The sequence below is a fragment of the Electrophorus electricus genome, chromosome 13 (assembly GCF_041902795.1).
Source record: "Electrophorus electricus isolate QZ-2024a chromosome 13, ASM4190279v1, whole genome shotgun sequence".
Lineage (NCBI taxonomy): Eukaryota > Metazoa > Chordata > Actinopteri > Gymnotiformes > Gymnotidae > Electrophorus > Electrophorus electricus.
In genome coordinates, this window is record NC_137509.1 from 26,403,909 (window position 1) to 26,423,335 (window position 19,427).

The following is a 19,427-nucleotide window of genomic DNA, read 5'->3' on the forward strand; positions in this document are numbered from 1 at the left end:
TCATCTAAAAACTATCTTTTAGCACCTTGGACTATGAGATGCTGTAAGCTTCTCTTGCATCATTTTAATTTACTTTCAAGATGACATGCTAGGATGTGAAGTGCAGTGATTAATTAATAAAACCTATCTGTTAGCACCTGGGAATAGCAGATGCTGTAAGTTTTTCTTGCATCACTTTAATTTAATATGCAACTGACATGCTTGTAAGTGAAGTGTACAGATTAAATAGAAATCTATTAGTACCAGGGAATAGCAGGTGCTGTAAGATTTTATTGCATCCCTTAAATTTATGTTCAAGCTATCAAGCTCAAATTTGAAGTGCAGTGAATAATTAAATCAAACTATCTGTTAGCACCTGGGAATAGCAGATGCTGTAAGTTTTTATTGCATCACTTTAATTTACTCTCCAACTGACATGCTTGAATGTGAAGTGCAGTGATTAATAAAAAAACTGTCTGTTAGTGCCTCCGAATACCAGATGTTGTAAGCTTTTATTGCATCATTTTAATTTACTTTCAAGATAACATTCTAGAATGTCAAGTGCAGGGATTAATAAAAAAAATGTCAGATGGTCTTTGATCATATTTTCTATGATTAGGCAATTTGAGTAAGTGTTTAAGGTTTTCGGCCATACCAGCTTCAGCACGCCTCCAATCTCATCTGAACTTGGAAGCTAAGCAAGTTTGTGCCTGGATAGTACTGAGGTGGGACCCTACCTAGGAATACCATGTGCTGTAAGCTTGTCTTGCATCACTTTAATTTACTTTCAAGCTGACATTCTCAAATGTGAAGTGCAGTGATTAATAAAAAAACCTATCTCTTAGCACCTGGGAATAGCAGATGCTGTAAGTTTTTTTTGCATCACTTTCATTTACTCTCCAACTCACATGCCTGAATGTGAAGTGCAGTGATTCATCTAAAAACTATCTTTTAGCACCTTGGACTATGAGATGCTGTAAGCTTCTCTTGCATCATTTTAATTTACTTTCAAGATGACATGCTAGGATGTGAAGTGCAGTGATTAATTAATAAAACCTATCTGTTAGCACATGGGAATAGCAGATGCTGTAAGTTTTTCTTGCATCACTTTAATTTAATATGCAACTGTCATGCTTGTAATTGAAGTGTTCAGATTAAATAGAAATCTATTATTACCAGGGAATAGCAGGTGCTGTAAGATTTTATTGCATCCCTTAAATTTATGTTCAATCTATCAATCTCAAATTTGAAGTGCAGTGAATAATTAAATCAAACTATCTGTTAGCACCTGGGAATAGCAGATGCTGTAAGTTTTTATTGCATCACTTTAATTTACTCTCCAACTGACATGCTTGAATGTGAAGTGCAGTGATTAATAAAAAAAACTGTCTGTTAGTGCCTCCAAATACCAGATGTTGTAAGCTTTTATTGCATCATTTTAATTTACTTTCAAGATAACATTCTAGAATGTCAAGTGCAGGGATTAATAAAAAAAATGTCAGATTGGTCTTTGATCATATTTTCTATGATTAGGCAATTTGAGTAAGTGTTTAAGGTTTACGGCCATACCAGCTTCAGCACGCCTCCAAACTCTTCTGAACTTGGAAGCTAAGCAAGTTTGTGCCTGGATAGTACTGAGGTGGGACCCTACCTAGGAATACCATGTGCTGTAAGCTTGTCTTGCATCACTTTAATTTACTTTCAAGCTGACATTCTCAAATGTGAAGTGCAGTGATTAATAAAAAAACCTATCTCTTAGCACCTGGGAATAGCAGATGCTGTAAGTTTTTTTTGCATCACTTTCATTTACTCTCCAACTCACATGCCTGAATGTGAAGTGCAGTGATTCATCAAAAGACTATCTTTTAGCACCTTGGACTACGAGCTGCTGTTAAGCTTCTCTTGCATCACATTAATTTACTTTCAAGATGACATGCTAGGATGTGAAGTGCAGTGATTAATTAAAAAAAACTATCTGTTTGCACCTGGGAATAGCAGATGCTGTAAGTTTTTCTTGCATCACTTTAATTTAATATGCAACTGACATGCTTGTAAGTGAAGTGTACAGATTAAATAGAAATCTATTAGTACCAGGGAATAGCAGGTGCTGTAAGATTTTATTGCATCCCTTAAATTTATGTTCAAGCTATCAAGCTCAAATTTGAAGTGCAGTGAATAATTAAATCAAACTATCTGTTAGCACCTGGGAATAGCAGATGCTGTAAGTTTTTATTGCATCACTTTAATTTACTCTCCAACTGACATGCTTGAATGTGAAGTGCAGTGATTAATAAAAAAAACTGTCTGTTAGTGCCTCCAAATACCAGATGTTGTAAGCTTTTATTGCATCATTTTAATTTACTTTCAAGATAACATTCTAGAATGTCAAGTGCAGGGATTAATAAAAAAAATGTCAGATTGGTCTTTGATCATATTTTCTATGATTAGGCAATTTGAGTAAGTGTTTAAGGTTTACGGCCATACCAGCTTCAGCACGCCTCCAAACTCTTCTGAACTTGGAAGCTAAGCAAGTTTGTGCCTGGATAGTACTGAGGTGGGACCCTACCTAGGAATACCATGTGCTGTAAGCTTGTCTTGCATCACTTTAATTTACTTTCAAGCTGACATTCTCAAATGTGAAGTGCAGTGATTAATAAAAAAACCTATCTCTTAGCACCTGGGAATAGCAGATGCTGTAAGTTTTTTTTGCATCACTTTCATTTACTCTCCAACTCACATGCCTGAATGTGAAGTGCAGTGATTCATCAAAAAACTATCTTTTAGCACCTTGGACTATAAGATGCTGTAAGCTTCTCTTGCATCACTTTAATTTACTTTCAAGATGACATGCTAGGATGTGAAGTGCAGTGATTAATTAATAAAACCTATCTGTTAGCACATGGGAATAGCAGATGCTGTAAGTTTTTCTTGCATCACTTTAATTTAATATGCAACTGTCATGCTTGTAATTGAAGTGTTCAGATTAAATAGAAATCTATTATTACCAGGGAATAGCAGGTGCTGTAAGATTTTATTGCATCCCTTAAATTTATGTTCAATCTATCAATCTCAAATTTGAAGTGCAGTGAATAATTAAATCAAACTATCTGTTAGCACCTGGGAATAGCAGATGCTGTAAGTTTTTATTGCATCACTTTAATTTACTCTCCAACTGACATGCTTGAATGTGAAGTGCAGTGATTAATAAAAAAAACTGTCTGTTAGTGCCTCCAAATACCAGATGTTGTAAGCTTTTATTGCATCATTTTAATTTACTTTCAAGATAACATTCTAGAATGTCAAGTGCAGGGATTAATAAAAAAAATGTCAGATTGGTCTTTGATCATATTTTCTATGATTAGGCAATTTGAGTAAGTGTTTAAGGTTTACGGCCATACCAGCTTCAGCACGCCTCCAAACTCTTCTGAACTTGGAAGCTAAGCAAGTTTGTGCCTGGATAGTACTGAGGTGGGACCCTACCTAGGAATACCATGTGCTGTAAGCTTGTCTTGCATCACTTTAATTTACTTTCAAGCTGACATTCTCAAATGTGAAGTGCAGTGATTAATAAAAAAACCTATCTCTTAGCACCTGGGAATAGCAGATGCTGTAAGTTTTTTTTGCATCACTTTCATTTACTCTCCAACTCACATGCCTGAATGTGAAGTGCAGTGATTCATCAAAAGACTATCTTTTAGCACCTTGGACTACGAGCTGCTGTTAAGCTTCTCTTGCATCACATTAATTTACTTTCAAGATGACATGCTAGGATGTGAAGTGCAGTGATTAATTAAAAAAAACTATCTGTTTGCACCTGGGAATAGCAGATGCTGTAAGTTTTTCTTGCATCACTTTAATTTAATATGCAACTGACATGCTTGTAAGTGAAGTGTACAGATTAAATAGAAATCTATTAGTACCAGGGAATAGCAGGTGCTGTAAGATTTTATTGCATCCCTTAAATTTATGTTCAAGCTATCAAGCTCAAATTTGAAGTGCAGTGAATAATTAAATCAAACTATCTGTTAGCACCTGGGAATAGCAGATGCTGTAAGTTTTTATTGCATCACTTTAATTTACTCTCCAACTGACATGCTTGAATGTGAAGTGCAGTGATTAATAAAAAAAACTGTCTGTTAGTGCCTCCAAATACCAGATGTTGTAAGCTTTTATTGCATCATTTTAATTTACTTTCAAGATAACATTCTAGAATGTCAAGTGCAGGGATTAATAAAAAAAATGTCAGATTGGTCTTTGATCATATTTTCTATGATTAGGCAATTTGAGTAAGTGTTTAAGGTTTACGGCCATACCAGCTTCAGCACGCCTCCAAACTCTTCTGAACTTGGAAGCTAAGCAAGTTTGTGCCTGGATAGTACTGAGGTGGGACCCTACCTAGGAATACCATGTGCTGTAAGCTTGTCTTGCATCACTTTAATTTACTTTCAAGCTGACATTCTCAAATGTGAAGTGCAGTGATTAATAAAAAAACCTATCTCTTAGCACCTGGGAATAGCAGATGCTGTAAGTTTTTTTTGCATCACTTTCATTTACTCTCCAACTCACATGCCTGAATGTGAAGTGCAGTGATTCATCAAAAAACTATCTTTTAGCACCTTGGACTATAAGATGCTGTAAGCTTCTCTTGCATCACTTTAATTTACTTTCAAGATGACATGCTAGGATGTGAAGTGCAGTGATTAATTAATAAAACCTATCTGTTAGCACATGGGAATAGCAGATGCTGTAAGTTTTTCTTGCATCACTTTAATTTAATATGCAACTGTCATGCTTGTAATTGAAGTGTTCAGATTAAATAGAAATCTATTATTACCAGGGAATAGCAGGTGCTGTAAGATTTTATTGCATCCCTTAAATTTATGTTCAATCTATCAATCTCAAATTTGAAGTGCAGTGAATAATTAAATCAAACTATCTGTTAGCACCTGGGAATAGCAGATGCTGTAAGTTTTTATTGCATCACTTTAATTTACTCTCCAACTGACATGCTTGAATGTGAAGTGCAGTGATTAATAAAAAAAACTGTCTGTTAGTGCCTCCAAATACCAGATGTTGTAAGCTTTTATTGCATCATTTTAATTTACTTTCAAGATAACATTCTAGAATGTCAAGTGCAGGGATTAATAAAAAAAATGTCAGATTGGTCTTTGATCATATTTTCTATGATTAGGCAATTTGAGTAAGTGTTTAAGGTTTACGGCCATACCAGCTTCAGCACGCCTCCAAACTCTTCTGAACTTGGAAGCTAAGCAAGTTTGTGCCTGGATAGTACTGAGGTGGGACCCTACCTAGGAATACCATGTGCTGTAAGCTTGTCTTGCATCACTTTAATTTACTTTCAAGCTGACATTCTCAAATGTGAAGTGCAGTGATTAATAAAAAAACCTATCTCTTAGCACCTGGGAATAGCAGATGCTGTAAGTTTTTTTTGCATCACTTTCATTTACTCTCCAACTCACATGCCTGAATGTGAAGTGCAGTGATTCATCAAAAGACTATCTTTTAGCACCTTGGACTACGAGCTGCTGTTAAGCTTCTCTTGCATCACATTAATTTACTTTCAAGATGACATGCTAGGATGTGAAGTGCAGTGATTAATTAAAAAAAACTATCTGTTTGCACCTGGGAATAGCAGATGCTGTAAGTTTTTCTTGCATCACTTTAATTTAATATGCAACTGACATGCTTGTAAGTGAAGTGTACAGATTAAATAGAAATCTATTAGTACCAGGGAATAGCAGGTGCTGTAAGATTTTATTGCATCCCTTAAATTTATGTTCAAGCTATCAAGCTCAAATTTGAAGTGCAGTGAATAATTAAATCAAACTATCTGTTAGCACCTGGGAATAGCAGATGCTGTAAGTTTTTATTGCATCACTTTAATTTACTCTCCAACTGACATGCTTGAATGTGAAGTGCAGTGATTAATAAAAAAAACTGTCTGTTAGTGCCTCCAAATACCAGATGTTGTAAGCTTTTATTGCATCATTTTAATTTACTTTCAAGATAACATTCTAGAATGTCAAGTGCAGGGATTAATAAAAAAAATGTCAGATTGGTCTTTGATCATATTTTCTATGATTAGGCAATTTGAGTAAGTGTTTAAGGTTTACGGCCATACCAGCTTCAGCACGCCTCCAAACTCTTCTGAACTTGGAAGCTAAGCAAGTTTGTGCCTGGATAGTACTGAGGTGGGACCCTACCTAGGAATACCATGTGCTGTAAGCTTGTCTTGCATCACTTTAATTTACTTTCAAGCTGACATTCTCAAATGTGAAGTGCAGTGATTAATAAAAAAACCTATCTCTTAGCACCTGGGAATAGCAGATGCTGTAAGTTTTTTTTGCATCACTTTCATTTACTCTCCAACTCACATGCCTGAATGTGAAGTGCAGTGATTCATCAAAAGACTATCTTTTAGCACCTTGGACTACGAGCTGCTGTAAGCTTCTCTTGCATCACATTAATTTACTTTCAAGATGACATGCTAGGATGTGAAGTGCAGTGATTAATTAAAAAAAACTATCTGTTTGCACCTGGGAATAGCAGATGCTGTAAGTTTTTCTTGCATCACTTTAATTTAATATGCAACTGACATGCTTGTAAGTGAAGTGTACAGATTAAATAGAAATCTATTAGTACCAGGGAATAGCAGGTGCTGTAAGATTTTATTGCATCCCTTAAATTTATGTTCAAGCTATCAAGCTCAAATTTGAAGTGCAGTGAATAATTAAATCAAACTATCTGTTAGCACCTGGGAATAGCAGATGCTGTAAGTTTTTATTGCATCACTTTAATTTACTCTCCAACTAACATGCTTGAATGTGAAGTGCAGTGATTAATAAAAAAACTGTCTGTTAGTGCCTCCGAATACCAGATATTGTAAGCTTATATTGCATCATTTTAATTTACTTTCAAGATAACATTCTAGAATGTCAAGTGCAGGGATTAATAAAAAAAATGTCAGATTGGTCTTTGATCATATTTTCTATGATTAGGCAATTTGAGTAAGTGTTTAAGGTTTTCGGCCATACCAGCTTCAGCACGCCTCCAATCTCATCTGAACTTGGAAGCTAAGCAAGTTTGTGCCTGGATAGTACTGAGGTGGGACCCTACCTAGGAATACCATGTGCTGTGAGCTTTTCTTGCATCACTTTAATTTACTTTCAAGATGACATTCTCAAATGTGAAGTGCAGTGATGAATAAAAAAAACTATCTGTTAGCACCTGGGAATAGCAGATGCTGTAAGTTTTTTTTGCATCACTTTCATTTACTCTCCAACTCACATGCCTGAATGTGAAGTGCAGTGATTCATCAAAAAACTATCTTTTAGCACCTTGGACTATAAGATGCTGTAAGCTTCTCTTGCATCACTTTAATTTACTTTCAAGATGACATGCTAGGATGTGAAGTGCAGTGATTAATTAATAAAACCTATCTGTTAGCACCTGGGAATAGCAGATGCTGTAAGTTTTTCTTGCATCACTTTAATTTAATATGCAACTGACATGCTTGTAAGTGAAGTGTACAGATTAAATAGAAATCTATTAGTACCAGGGAATAGCAGGTGCTGTAAGATTTTATTGCATCCCTTAAATTTATGTTCAAGCTATCAAGCTCAAATTTGAAGTGCAGTGAATAATTAAATCAAACTATCTGTTAGCACCTGGGAATAGCAGATGCTGTAAGTTTTTATTACATCACTTTAATTTACTCTCCAACTGACATGCTTGAATGTGAAGTGCAGTGATTAATAAAAAAAACTGTCTGTTAGTGCCTCCGAATACCAGATGTTGTAAGCTTTTATTGCATCATTTTAATTTACTTTCAAGATAACATTCTAGAATGTCAAGTGCAGGGATTAATAAAAAAAAATGTCAGATTGGTCTTTGATCATATTTTCTATGATTAGGCAATTTGAGTAAGTGTTTAAGGTTTACGGCCATACCAGCTTCAGCACGCCTCCAATCTCATCTGAACTTGGAAGCTAAGCAAGTTTGTGCCTGAATAGTACTGAGGTGGGACCCTATCTAGGAATACCAGGTGCTGTAAGCTTTTCTTGCATCACTTTAATTTACTTTCAAGCTGACATGCTCAAATGTGAAGTGCAGTGATTAATAAAAAAAACCTATCTGTTAGCACCTGGGAATAGCAGATGCTGTAAGTTTTTTTTTGCATCACTTTCATTTACTCGCCAACTCACATGCCTGAATGTGAAGTGCAGTGATTCATCAAAAAACTATCTTTTAGCACCTTGGACTACGAGCTGCTGTAAGCTTCTCCTGCATCACATTAATTTACTTTCAAGATGACATGCTAGGATGTGAAGTGCAGTGATTAATTAAAAAAACCTATCTGTTAGCACCTGGGAATAGCAGATGCTGTAAGTTTTTCTTGCATCACTTTAATTTAATATGCAACTGACATGCTTGTAAGTGAAGTGTACAGATTAAATAGAAATATTTTAGTACCAGGGAATAGCAGGTCCTGTAAGATTTTATTGCATCCCTTAAATTTATGTTCAAGCTATCAAGCTCAAATTTGAAGTGCAGTGAATAATTAAATCAAACTATCTGTTAGCACCTGGGAATAGCAGATGCTGTAAGTTTTTATTGCATCACTTTAATTTACTCTCCAACTGACATGCTTGAATGTGAAGTGCAGTGATTAATAAAAAAACTATCTGTTAGTGCCTCCGAATACCAGATGTTGTAAGCTTTTATTGCATCATTTTAATTTACTTTCAAGATAACATTCTAGAATGTCAAGTGCAGGGATTAATAAAAAAAAATGTCAGATTGGTCTTTGATCATATTTTCTATGATTAGGCAATTTGAGTAAGTGTTTAAGGTTTACGGCCATACCAGCTTCAGGACGCCTCCAATCTCATCTGAACTTGGAAGCTAAGCAAGTTTGTGCCTGAATAGTACTGAGGTGGGACCCTATCTAGGAATACCAGGTGCTGTAAGCTTTTCTTGCATCACTTTAATTTACTTTCAAGCTGACATGCTCAAATGTGAAGTGCAGTGATTAATAAAAAAAACCTATCTGTTAGCACCTGGGAATAGCAGATGCTGTAAGTTTTTTTTGCATCACTTTCATTTACTCTCCAACTCACATGCCTGAATGTGAAGTGCAGTGATTCATCAAAAAACTATCTTTTAGCACCTTGGACTATGAGATGCTGTAAGCTTCTCTTGCATCACTTTAATTTACTTTCAAGATGACATGCTAGCATGTGAAGTGCAGTGATTAATTAAAAAAAACTATCTGTTAGCACCTGGGAATAGCAGATGCTGTAAGTTTTTCTTGCATCACTTTAATTTAATATGCAACTGACATGCTTGTAAGTGAAGTGTACAGATTAAATAGAAATCTATTAGTACCAGGGAATAGCAGGTGCTGTAAGATTTTATTGCATCCCTTAAATTTATGTTCAAGCTATCAAGCTCAAATTTGAAGTGCAGTGAATAATTAAATCAAACTATCTGTTAGCACCTGGGAATAGCAGATGCTGTAAGTTTTTATTGCATCACTTTAATTTACTCTCCAACTGACATGCTTGAATGTGAAGTGCAGTGATTAATAAAAAAACTGTCTGTTAGTGCCTCCGAATACCAGATGTTGTAAGCTTTTATTGCATCATTTAATTTGCTTTCAAGATAACATTCTAGAATGTCAAGTGCAGGGATTAATAAAAAAAAATGTCAGATTGGTCTTTGATCATATTTTCTATGATTAGGCAATTTGAGTAAGTGTTTAAGGTTTACGGCCATACCAGCTTCAGCACGCCTCCAATCTCATCTGAACTTGGAAGCTAAGCAAGTTTGTGCCTGAATAGTACTGAGGTGGGACCCTATCTAGGAATACCAGGTGCTGTAAGCTTTTCTTGCATCACTTTAATTTACTTTCAAGCTGACATGCTCAAATGTGAAGTGCAGTGATTAATAAAAAACCTATCTGTTAGCACCTGGGAATAGCAGATGCTGTAAGTTTTTTTTGCATCACTTTCATTTACTCTCCAACTCACATGCCTGAATGTGAAGTGCAGTGATTCATCAAAAAACTATATTTTAGCACCTTGGACTACGAGCTGCTGTAAGCTTCTCCTGCATCACATTAATTTACTTTCAAGATGACATGCTAGGATGTGAAGTGCAGTGATTAATTAAAAAAAACTATCTGTTAGCACCTGGGAATAGCAGATGCTGTAAGTTTTTCTTGCATCACTTTAATTTAATATGCAACTGACATGCTTGTAAGTGAAGTGTACAGATTAAATAGAAATCTATTAGTACCAGGGAATAGCAGGTGCTGTAAGATTTTATTGCATCCCTTAAATTTATGTTCAAGCTATCAAGCTCAAATTTGAAGTGCAGTGAATAATTAAATCAAACTATCTGTTAGCACCTGGGAATAGCAGATGCTGTAAGTTTTTATTGCATCACTTTAATTTACTCTCCAACTGACATGCTTGAATGTGAAGTGCAGTGATTAATAAAAAAACTGTCTGTTAGTGCCTCCGAATACCAGATGTTGTAAGCTTTTATTGCATCATTTTAATTAACTTTCAAGATAACATTCTAAAATGTCAAGTGCAGGGATTAATAAAAAAAAATGTCAGATTGGTCTTTGATCATATTTTCTATGATTAGGCAATTTGAGTAAGTGTTTAAGGTTTACGGCCATACCAGCTTCAGCACGCCTCCAATCTCATCTGAACTTGGAAGCTAAGCAAGTTTGTGCCTGAATAGTACTGAGGTGGGACCCTATCTAGGAATACCAGGTGCTGTAAGCTTTTCTTGCATCACTTTAATTTACTTTCAAGCTGACATGCTCAAATGTGAAGTGCAGTGATTAATAAAAAACCTATCTGTTAGCACCTGGGAATAGCAGATGCTGTAAGTTTTTTTTGCATCACTTTCATTTACTCTCCAACTCACATGCCTGAATGTGAAGTGCAGTGATTCATCAAAAAACTATCTTTTAGCACCTTGGACTACGAGCTGCTGTAAGCTTCTCCTGCATCACATTAATTTACTTTCAAGATGACATGCTAGGATGTGAAGTGCAGTGATTAATTAAAAAAAACTATCTGTTAGCACCTGGGAATAGCAGATGCTGTAAGTTTTTCTTGCATCACTTTAATTTAATATGCAACTGACATGCTTGTAAGTGAAGTGTACAGATTAAATAGAAATCTATTAGTACCAGGGAATAGCAGGTGCTGTAAGATTTTATTGCATCCCTTAAATTTATGTTCAATCTATCAATCTCAAATTTGAAGTGCAGTGAATAATTAAATCAAACTATCTGTTAGCACCTGGGAATAGCAGATGCTGTAAGTTTTTATTGCATCACTTTAATTTACTCTCCAACTGACATGCTTGAATGTGAAGTGCAGTGATTAATAAAAAAACTGTCTGTTAGTGCCTCCGAATACCAGATGTTGTAAGCTTTTATTGCATCATTTTAATTTACTTTCAAGATAACATTCTAGAATGTCAAGTGCAGGGATTAATAAAAAAAAATGTCAGATTGGTCTTTGATCATATTTTCTATGATTAGGCAATTTGAGTAAGTGTTTAAGGTTTACGGCCATACCAGCTTCAGCACGCCTCCAATCTCATCTGAACTTGGAAGCTAAGCAAGTTTGTGCCTGAATAGTACTGAGGTGGGACCCTATCTAGGAATACCAGGTGCTGTAAGCTTTTCTTGCATCACTTTAATTTACTTTCAAGCTGACATGCTCAAATGTGAAGTGCAGTGATTAATAAAAAAACCTATCTGTTAGCACCTGGGAATAGCAGATGCTGTAAGTTTTTTTTTGCATCACTTTCATTTACTCTCCAACTCACATGCCTGAATGTGAAGTGCAGTGATTCATCAAAAAACTATCTTTTAGCACCTTGGACTACGAGCTGCTGTAAGCTTCTCCTGCATCACATTAATTTACTTTCAAGATGACATGCTAGGATGTGAAGTGCAGTGATTAATTAAAAAAAACTATCTGTTAGCACCTGGGAATAGCAGATGCTGTAAGTTTTTCTTGCATCACTTTAATTTAATATGCAACTGACATGCTTGTAAGTGAAGTGTACAGATTAAATAGAAATCTATTAGTACCAGGGAATAGCAGGTGCTGTAAGATTTTATTGCATCCCTTAAATTTATGTTCAATCTATCAATCTCAAATTTGAAGTGCAGTGAATAATTAAATCAAACTATCTGTTAGCACCTGGGAATAGCAGATGATGTAAGTTTTTATTGCATCACTTTAATTTACTCTCCAACTGACATGCTTGAATGTGAAGTGCAGTGATTAATAAAAAAACTGTCTGTTAGTGCCTCCGAATACCAGATGTTGTAAGCTTTTATTGCATCATTTTAATTTACTTTCAAGATAACATTCTAGAATGTCAAGTGCAGGGATTAATAAAAAAAAATGTCAGATTGGTCTTTGATCATATTTTCTATGATTAGGCAATTTGAGTAAGTGTTTAAGGTTTACGGCCATACCAGCTTCAGCACGCCTCCAATCTCATCTGAACTTGGAAGCTAAGCAAGTTTGTGCCTGAATAGTACTGAGGTGGGACCCTATCTAGGAATACCAGGTGCTGTAAGCTTTTCTTGCATCACTTTAATTTACTTTCAAGCTGACATGCTCAAATGTGAAGTGCAGTGATTAATAAAAAAACCTATCTGTTAGCACCTGGGAATAGCAGATGCTGTAAGTTTTTTTTTGCATCACTTTCATTTACTCTCCAACTCACATGCCTGAATGTGAAGTGCAGTGATTCATCAAAAAACTATCTTTTAGCACCTTGGACTACGAGCTGCTGTAAGCTTCTCCTGCATCACATTAATTTACTTTCAAGATGACATGCTAGGATGTGAAGTGCAGTGATTAATTAAAAAAAACTATCTGTTAGCACCTGGGAATAGCAGATGCTGTAAGTTTTTCTTGCATCACTTTAATTTAATATGCAACTGACATGCTTGTAAGTGAAGTGTACAGATTAAATAGAAATCTATTAGTACCAGGGAATAGCAGGTGCTGTAAGATTTTATTGCATCCCTTAAATTTATGTTCAAGCTATCAAGCTCAAATTTGAAGTGCAGTGAAAAATTAAATCAAACTATCTGTTAGCACCTGGGAATAGCAGATGCTGTAAGTTTTTATTGCATCACTTTAATTTACTCTCCAACTGACATGCTTGAATGTGAAGTGCAGTGATTAATAAAAAAACTGTCTGTTAGTGCCTCCGAATACCAGATGTTGTAAGCTTTTATTGCATCATTTTAATTTACTTTCAAGATAACATTCTAGAATGTCAAGTGCAGGGATTAATAAAAAAAATGTCAGATTGGTCTTTGATCATATTTTCTATGATTAGGCAATTTGAGTAAGTGTTTAAGGTTTACGGCCATACCAGCTTCAGCACGCCTCCAATCTCATCTGAACTTGGAAGCTAAGCAAGTTTGTGCCTGAATAGTACTGAGGTGGGACCCTATCTAGGAATACCAGGTGCTGTAAGCTTTTCTTGCATCACTTTAATTTACTTTCAAGCTGACATGCTCAAATGTGAAGTGCAGTGATTAATAAAAAAACCAATCTGTTAGCACCTGGGAATAGCAGATGCTGTAAGTTTTTTTTTGCATCACTTTCATTTACTCTCCAACTCACATGCCTGAATGTGAAGTTCAGTGATTCATCAAAAAACTATCTTTTAGCACCTTGGACTACGAGCTGCCGTAAGCTTCTCCTGCATCACATTAATTTACTTTCAAGATGACATGCTAGGATGTGAAGTGCAGTGATTAATTAAAAAAACCTATCTGTTAGCACCTGGGAATAGCAGATGCTGTAAGTTTTTCTTGCATCACTTTAATTTAATATGCAACTGACATGCTTGTAAGTGAAGTGTACAGATTAAATTGAAATCTATTAGTACCAGGGAATAGCAGGTGCTGTAAGATTTTATTGCATCCCTTAAATTTATGTTCAAGCTATCAAGCTCAAATTTGAAGTGCAGTGAATAATTAAATCAAACTATCTGTTAGCACCTGGGAATAGCAGATGCTGTAAGTTTTTATTGCATCACTTTAATTTACTCTCCAACTGACATGCTTGAATGTGAAGTGCAGTGATTAATAAAAAAACTGTCTGTTAGTGCCTCCGAATACCAGATGTTGTAAGCTTTTATTGCATCATTTTAATTTACTTTCAAGATAACATTCTAGAATGTCAAGTGCAGGGATTAATAAAAAAAAATGTCAGATTGGTCTTTGATCATATTTTCTATGATTAGGCAATTTGAGTAAGTGTTTAAGGTTTACGGCCATACCAGCTTCAGCACGCCTCCAATCTCATCTGAACTTGGAAGCTAAGCAAGTTTGTGCCTGAATAGTACTGAGGTGGGACCCTATCTAGGAATACCAGGTGCTGTAAGCTTTTCTTGCATCACTTTAATTTACTTTCAAGCTGACATGCTCAAATGTGAAGTGCAGTGATTAATAAAAAAACATATCTGTTAGCACCTGGGAATAGCAGATGCTGTAAGTTTTTTTTTGCATCACTTTCATTTACTCTCCAACTCACATGCCTGAATGTGAAGTGCAGTGATTCATCAAAAAACTATCTTTTAGCACCTTGGACTACGAGCTGCTGTAAGCTTCTCCTGCATCACATTAATTTACTTTCAAGATGACATGCTAGGATGTGAAGTGCAGTGATTAATTAAAAAAACCTATCTGTTAGCACCTGGGAATAGCAGATGCTGTAAGTTTTTCTTGCATCACTTTAATTTAATATGCAACTGACATGCTTGTAAGTGAAGTGTACAGATTAAATAGAAATCTATTAGTACCAGGGAATAGCAGGTGCTGTAAGATTTTATTGCATCCCTTAAATTTATGTTCAATCTATCAATCTCAAATTTGAAGTGCAGTGAATAATTAAATCAAACTATCTGTTAGCACCTGGGAATAGCAGATGCTGTAAGTTTTTATTGCATCACTTTAATTTACTCTCCAACTGACATGCTTGAATGTGAAGTGCAGTGATTAATAAAAAAACTGTCTGTTAGTGCCTCCGAATACCAGATGTTGTAAGCTTTTATTGCATCATTTTAATTTACTTTCAAGATAACATTCTAGAATGTCAAGTGCAGGGATTAATAAAAAAAAATGTCAGATTGGTCTTTGATCATATTTTCTATGATTAGGCAATTTGAGTAAGTGTTTAAGGTTTACGGCCATACCAGCTTCAGAACGTCCAATCTCATCTGAACTTGGAAGCTAAGGAAGTTTGTGCCTGAAAAGTACTGAGGTGGGACCCTATCTAGGAATACCAGGTGCTGTAAGCTTTTCTTGCATCACTTTAATTTACTCTCCAACTCACATGCCTGAATGTGAATTGCAGTGATTCATTAAAAAACTATCTTTTAGCACCTTGGACTACGAGCTGCTGTAAGTTTTTCTTGCATCACTTTAATTTAATATGCAACTGACATGCTTGTAAGTGAAGTGTACAGATTAAATAGAAATCTATTAGTACAAGGGAATAGCAGGTGCTGTAAGATTTTATTGCATCCCTTAAATTTATGTTCAAGCTATCAAGCTCAAATTTGAAGTGCAGTGAATAATTAAATCAAACTATCTGTTAGCACCTGGGAATAGCAGATGCTGTAAGTTTTTCTTGCATCACTTTAATTTAATATGCAACTGACATGCTTGTAAGTGATGTGTACAGATTAAATAGAAATCTTTTAGTACCAGGGAATAGCAGGTGCTGTAAGATTTTATTGCATCCCTTAAATTTATGTTCAAGCTATCAAGCTCAAATTTGAAGTGCAGTGAATAATTAAATCAAACTATCTGTTAGTACCTGGGAATAGCAGATGCTGTAAGTATTTATTGCATCACTTTAATTTAATATGCAACTGACATGCTTGTAAGTGAAGTGTACAGATTAAATAGAAATCTATTAGTATCAGGGAATAGCAGGTGCTGTAAGATTTTATTGCATCCCTTAAATTTCTGTTCAAGCTATCAAGCTCAAATTTGAAGTGCAGTGAATAATTAAATCAAACTATCTGTTAGCACCTGGGAATAGCAGATGCTGTAAGTATTTATTGCATCACTTTAATTTAATCTCCAACTAACATGCTTGAATGTGAAGTGCAGTGATTAATAAAAAAACTGTCTGTTAGTGCCTCCGAATACCAGATGTTGTAAGCTTTTATTGCATCATTTTAATTTACTTTCAAGATAACATTCTAGAATGTCAAGTGCAGGGATTAATAAAAAAAAATGTCAGATTGGTCTTTGATCATATTTTCTATGATCAGGCAATTTGAGTAAGTGTGTAAGGTTTATGGCCATACCAGCTTCAGAACGTCCAATCTCATCTGAACTTGGAAGCTAAGCAAGTTTGTGCCTGAATAGTACTGATGTGGGACCCTATCTAGGAATACCAGGTGCTGTAAGCTTTTCTTGCATCACTTTAATTTACTTTCAAGCTGACATGCTCAAATGTGAAGTGCAGTGATTAATAAAAAAACCTATCTTTTAGCACCTTGGACTACGAGCTGCTGTAAGTTTTTCTTGCATCACTTTAATTTAATATGCAACTGACATGCTTGTAAGTGAAGTGTACAGATTAAATAGAAATCTATTAGTACCAGGGAATAGCAGGTGCTGTAAGATTTTATTGCATCCCTTAAATTTATGTTCAAGCTATCAAGCTCAAATTTGAAGTGCAGTGAATAATTAAATCAAACTATCTGTTAGCACCTGGGAATAGCAGATGTTGTAAGCTTTTCTTGCATCACTTTAATTTACTTTCAAGCTGACATTCTCAAATGTGAAGTGCAGTGATTAATAAAAAAAACTATCTGTTAGCACCTGGGAATAGCAGATGCTGTAAGTTTTTCTTGCATCACTTTAATTTAATATGCAACTTACATGCTTGTAAGTGAAGTGTACAGATTAAATAGAAATCTATTAGTACCAGGGAATAGCAGGTGCTGTAAGATTTTATTGCATCCCTTAAATTTATGTTCAAGCTATCAAGCTCAAATTTGAAGTGCAGTGAATAATTAAATCAAACTATCTGTTAGCACCTGGGAATAGCAGATGCTGTAAGTATTTATTGCATCACTTTAATTTAATCTCCAACTAACATGCTTGAATGTGAAGTGCAGTGATTAATAAAAAAACTGTCTGTTAGTGCCTCCGAATACCAGATGTTGTAAGCTTTTATTGCATCATTTTAATTTACTTTCAAGATAACATTCTAGAATGTCAAGTGCAGGGATTAATAAAAAAAAAATGTCAGATTGGTCTTTGATCATATTTTCTATGATTAGGCAATTTGAGTAAGTGTTTAAGGTTTACGGCCATACCAGCTTCAGCACGCCTCCAATCTCATCTGAACTTGGAAGCTAAGCAAGTTTGTGCCTGGATAGTACTGAGGTGGGACCCTACCTAGGAATACCATGTGCTGTGAGCTTTTCTTGCATCACTTTAATTTACTTTCAAGCTGACATTCTCAAATGTGAAGTGCAGTGATTAATAAAAAAAAACTATCTGTTAGCACCTGGGAATAGCAGATGCTTTAAGTTTTTTTTGCATCACTTTCATTTACTCTCCAACTCACATGCCTGAATGTGAAGTGCAGTGATTCATCAAAAAACTATCTTTTAGCACCTTGGACTATGAGATGCTGTAAGCTTCTCTTGCATCACTTTAATTTACTTTCAAGATGACATGCTAGGATGTGAAGTGCAGTGATTAATTAATAAAACCTATCTGTTAGCACCTGGGAATAGCAGATGCTGTAAGTTTTTCTTGCATCACTTTAATTTAATATGCAACTGACATGCTTGTATGTGAAGTGTACAGATTAAATAGAAATATTTTAGTACCAGGGAATAGCAGGTCCTGTAAGATTTTATTGCATCCCTTAAATTTATGTTCAAGCTATCAAGCTCAAATTTGAAGTGCAGTGAATAATTAAATCAAACTATCTGTTAGCACCTGGGAATAGCAGATGCTGTAAGTATTTATTGCATCACTTTAATTTACTCTCCAACTAACATGCTTGAATGTGAAGTGCAGTGATTAATAAAAAAACTGTCTGTTAGTGCCTCCGAATACCAGATGTTGTAAGCTTTTATTGCATCATTTTAATTTACTTTCAAGACAACATTCTAGAATGTCAAGTGCAGGGATTAATAAAAAAAATGTCAGATTGGTATTTGATCATATTTTCTATGATTAGGCAATTTGAGTAAGTGTTTAAGGTTTACGGCCGTACCAGCTTCAGCACGCCTCCAATCTCATCTGAACTTGGAAGCTAAGCAAGTTTGTGCCTGGATAGTACTGAGGTGGGACCCTACCTAGGAATACCATGTGCTGTAAGCTTTTCTTGCATCACATTAATTTACTTTCAAGCTGACATTCTCAAATGTGAAGTGCAGTGATTAATAAAAAAAACTATCTGTTAGCACCTGGGAATAGCAGGTGCTGTAAGTTTTTTTTGCATCACTTTCATTTACTCTCCAACTCACATGCCTGAATGTGAAGTGCAGTGATTCATCAAAAAACTATCTTTTAGCACCTTGGACTATGAGATGCTGTAAGCTTCTCTTGCATCACTTTAATTTACTTTCAAGATGACATGCTAGGATGTGAAGTGCAGTGATTAATTAATAAAACCTATCTGTTAGCACCTGGGAATAGCAGATGCTGTAAGTTTTTCTTGCATCACTTTAATTTAATATGCAACTGACATGCTTGTATGTGAAGTGTACAGATTAAATAGAAATATTTTAGTACCAGGGAATAGCAGGTCCTGTAAGATTTTATTGCATCCCTTAAATTTATGTTCAAGCTATCAAGCTCAAATTTGAAGTGCAGTGAATAATTAAATCAAACTATCTGTTAGCACCTGGGAATAGCAGATGCTGTAAGTATTTATTGCATCACTTTAATTTACTCTCCAACTAACATGCTTGAATGTGAAGTGCAGTGATTAATAAAAAAACTGTCTGTTAGTGCCTCCGAATACCAGATGTTGTAAGCTTTTATTGCATCATTTTAATTTACTTTCAAGACAACATTCTAGAATGTCAAGTGCAGGGATTAATAAAAAAAAATGTCAGATTGGTATTGGATCATATTTTCTATGATTAGGCAATTTGAGTAAGTGTTTAAGGTTTACGGCCATACCAGCTTCAGCACGCCTCCAATCTCATCTGAACTTGGAAGCTAAGCAAGTTTGTGCCTGGATAGTACTGAGGTGGGACCCTACCTAGGAATACCATGTGCTGTAAGCTTTTCTTGCATCACTTTAATTTACTTTCAAGCTGACATTCTCAAATGTGAAGTGCAGTGATTAATAAAAAAAACTATCCGTTAG

General features: G+C 35.3%; 15 pseudogenes; all 15 read left to right on the forward strand.

The window, feature by feature from the left end:
* The first annotated feature begins 620 nt into the window (after positions 1-620).
* On the forward strand, positions 621-741 carry LOC145645921 (5S ribosomal RNA; annotated as a pseudogene).
* Positions 742-7,020: 6,279 nt separating this feature from the next.
* LOC145646196 (5S ribosomal RNA) lies at positions 7,021-7,141 on the forward strand (annotated as a pseudogene).
* Positions 7,142-7,935: 794 nt separating this feature from the next.
* LOC145644642 (5S ribosomal RNA) lies at positions 7,936-8,056 on the forward strand (annotated as a pseudogene).
* A 795-nt stretch (positions 8,057-8,851) lies between these two features.
* Positions 8,852-8,972, forward strand: LOC145644711 (5S ribosomal RNA; annotated as a pseudogene).
* Positions 8,973-9,765: 793 nt separating this feature from the next.
* Positions 9,766-9,886, forward strand: LOC145644644 (5S ribosomal RNA; annotated as a pseudogene).
* Positions 9,887-10,678: 792 nt separating this feature from the next.
* Positions 10,679-10,799, forward strand: LOC145644645 (5S ribosomal RNA; annotated as a pseudogene).
* A 792-nt stretch (positions 10,800-11,591) lies between these two features.
* LOC145644646 (5S ribosomal RNA) lies at positions 11,592-11,712 on the forward strand (annotated as a pseudogene).
* Positions 11,713-12,506: 794 nt separating this feature from the next.
* On the forward strand, positions 12,507-12,627 carry LOC145644647 (5S ribosomal RNA; annotated as a pseudogene).
* Positions 12,628-13,420: 793 nt separating this feature from the next.
* LOC145644648 (5S ribosomal RNA) lies at positions 13,421-13,541 on the forward strand (annotated as a pseudogene).
* Positions 13,542-14,335: 794 nt separating this feature from the next.
* On the forward strand, positions 14,336-14,456 carry LOC145644650 (5S ribosomal RNA; annotated as a pseudogene).
* Positions 14,457-15,250: 794 nt separating this feature from the next.
* On the forward strand, positions 15,251-15,369 carry LOC145650664 (5S ribosomal RNA; annotated as a pseudogene).
* Positions 15,370-16,375: 1,006 nt separating this feature from the next.
* LOC145644705 (5S ribosomal RNA) lies at positions 16,376-16,494 on the forward strand (annotated as a pseudogene).
* A 901-nt stretch (positions 16,495-17,395) lies between these two features.
* On the forward strand, positions 17,396-17,516 carry LOC145645616 (5S ribosomal RNA; annotated as a pseudogene).
* Positions 17,517-18,309: 793 nt separating this feature from the next.
* Positions 18,310-18,430, forward strand: LOC145645900 (5S ribosomal RNA; annotated as a pseudogene).
* A 793-nt stretch (positions 18,431-19,223) lies between these two features.
* On the forward strand, positions 19,224-19,344 carry LOC145645214 (5S ribosomal RNA; annotated as a pseudogene).
* The last annotated feature ends 83 nt before the right edge of the window (positions 19,345-19,427 follow it).